The sequence below is a fragment of the Phyllobates terribilis genome, unplaced genomic scaffold, assembly GCF_046119375.1.
Source record: "Phyllobates terribilis strain yellow unplaced genomic scaffold, ASM4611937v1 Scaffold_1__5_contigs__length_1240528914, whole genome shotgun sequence".
Lineage (NCBI taxonomy): Eukaryota > Metazoa > Chordata > Amphibia > Anura > Dendrobatidae > Phyllobates > Phyllobates terribilis.
In genome coordinates this window covers 920,248,720-920,250,787 of record NW_027362761.1, presented here as the reverse complement: position 1 = coordinate 920,250,787, position 2,068 = coordinate 920,248,720, and the positions used below count along the sequence as shown (strand labels likewise).

The 2,068-nt window shown below is 45.6% G+C and overlaps 1 long non-coding RNA gene across 1 annotated transcript; it reads right to left on the bottom strand.

Moving 5' to 3' along the window:
• Window positions 1-640: 640 nt before the first annotated feature.
• On the bottom strand, window positions 641-1,803 carry LOC141171958 (uncharacterized). Its single transcript, XR_012252399.1, has 5 exons — window positions 1,534-1,803; window positions 1,246-1,421; window positions 1,045-1,161; window positions 875-972; window positions 641-775 (listed from the first exon to the last, which is right to left on the bottom strand). It is a non-coding gene; the product is annotated as an uncharacterized lncRNA (long non-coding RNA).
• Between the last annotated feature and the right edge of the window lie 265 nt (window positions 1,804-2,068).

Here is a 2,068-nt window from a genome sequence, read left to right as displayed (position 1 = left end):
TTTGGTTTTAGAAGGGCATGACATGCCTATATCTGTGTCTCCCCCTCCTTTTACTCCTCCACCTCTTTTCTTTTCGCATGACTATATGTACTTGTCACTTTTCCATGTGTTAGTTATGTCTTCTGAGCAGTTTGTCAGCTTTTGGACACCTTTGAAGGTGTTTTCTATGTGTTTCTATGTGTTTTTGTTTGCCTGCCATTGGTTTTAATGGTGTTCGAAGGTGTTCGACGAAGAGTTCAGCGAACACACGGGTGTTCGACGAACCGAACTCGAACACTACGGGGGTGGCTCAACACTATTCAAGAGGTAGTCACCGGAAATGGTTTTCACTTCAAAGGTGTGCCCTGTCCGGTTTAATAAGTAGGATTTCTTGTCACTAGTGTGGTGTGTGGGCGCTGGTAGGTGGGCCTGGATTACCTGCCGCAAAGGATAGTCCCCCTACCACGGGTGGACGAGATTGGAAAGGATCCAATGTACAAACAAAATGGAAGTAATCCTGCGCTGGTATAGTTAGGCCGTAATAGTTGGGGTTGGAAAGGGGGTAAAGGGTAGAGTAGAATGTTCTCATGCACAGTTCAGTTTTTAAATTTTTTTTTATTTTAAAATAATGTCACATAAAATATCATATAAAATTAGCACTTCAGGATGTTGTAAGAAAGTTTTTTTGTATAAAAATGCAATTAAAAGGGGGTTGTCCTTTCTGGAGAGGTTCTTTGTGAGTTCCTTCTAGTTTTGGCTTGTTATATTTCTTAGCCAGTTGTGATCTGGATGTATTCTGGGTGAAGAAGAGAATATTAATTATAAGGGGTTTTGAACCTGCGGTTCCTATAGCAATGAGTTGGAGGTCCTCTTTTTAGGGAGGAAGGTAATTCACCTGTTATCGGTCCAGGTGGGATTCACGGTGAAGAGGAACAGAGTTAGTCTAGACGGGTAGTGTTTGTGCCCTCTTATGGACACCAGGGGTAGGAGTAGCTGTTCAGGATACAAAATGTACGTTAGAGTATGGAAGTGGGGTGTCACAGGTGGTAGGGTGTATTGTTTTACCTGTAAGAGGACTTTATTAGATTCCCAGGATGTGCGTGAGGGTTTTGGCAGTATAGATGGATGTTTTGCCGGTCCTGGATCGTGGGCGGCTTCTGCGTCAGGGATGCCTAAACAGTACTAGTGGAAGTATAGTTAGTATATAACGTGGAAAGGCAAATAATATGGGTCATAGAGAATACCAGTGGGATAATTTAATGTTACCTCTTGAGTTTTGATGCTTGAGGGTATACTTTTTCCTTTTGGACTCACCAATATAGTAGCCGTGATCAGGGAGGCAGTGTGTGTGCTTAGGTTTAGGGCACTTAGTCTGCTGGTCCTTTTGGCTCACTAGTAGAGGTGGTCACAGTCAGAAGGGTGCTTACAGGGGGTACTGTACCCTAGGTAAAAAGTATTTGCATAGATGGCGTTTTGCTGGTATACAGTCTCTAATATAAGCAGTGTGTGCACTCTATAGTGTGGTCCTCATGGGAGCAGAGCTCCGTAACTTACAGTTCGTTGTCTGTCAGGATGAGTCCCACTGACAGGGAGTGATTAGCGTCCTGCTTGTAAAATCCTGGGAGTCTCCGTTGGCAGCGGAGGTGAGGAGGGCAGTGGAGGAGGGGAGAGGAGTCAGAGAGAAGGGGGAGAGATAAGAGAGACGCAGGGAGTATGACAGGGTCCCGGCCGGAGACCAGCTGTGCTCCCTTGCGTCCAGCGTCTTCCGTCGGCAGTCTGCGGAAGGCGGGGAGGACCTGTGGCAGGCGTCTCGTGCTAGTGCAGTAGACCTGCGTGACGTCAGAGCACGTGACGGCACATGTGACCCGTACCGGTACGGAGGCTTACAGGGACCAAGAAACTAATAATAAGTAGGATTTCTTGCCTTATAAATGGGGTTGGGACCATCAGTTGTGCTGTGCAGAAGTCTGGTGGATACACAGCTGATAGTCCTACTGAATAGACTATTAGAATTTGTATTATGGCAAGAAAAAAGCAACTAAGTAAAGAAAAACGAGTGGCCATCATTACTTTATGAAATGAAGGTCAG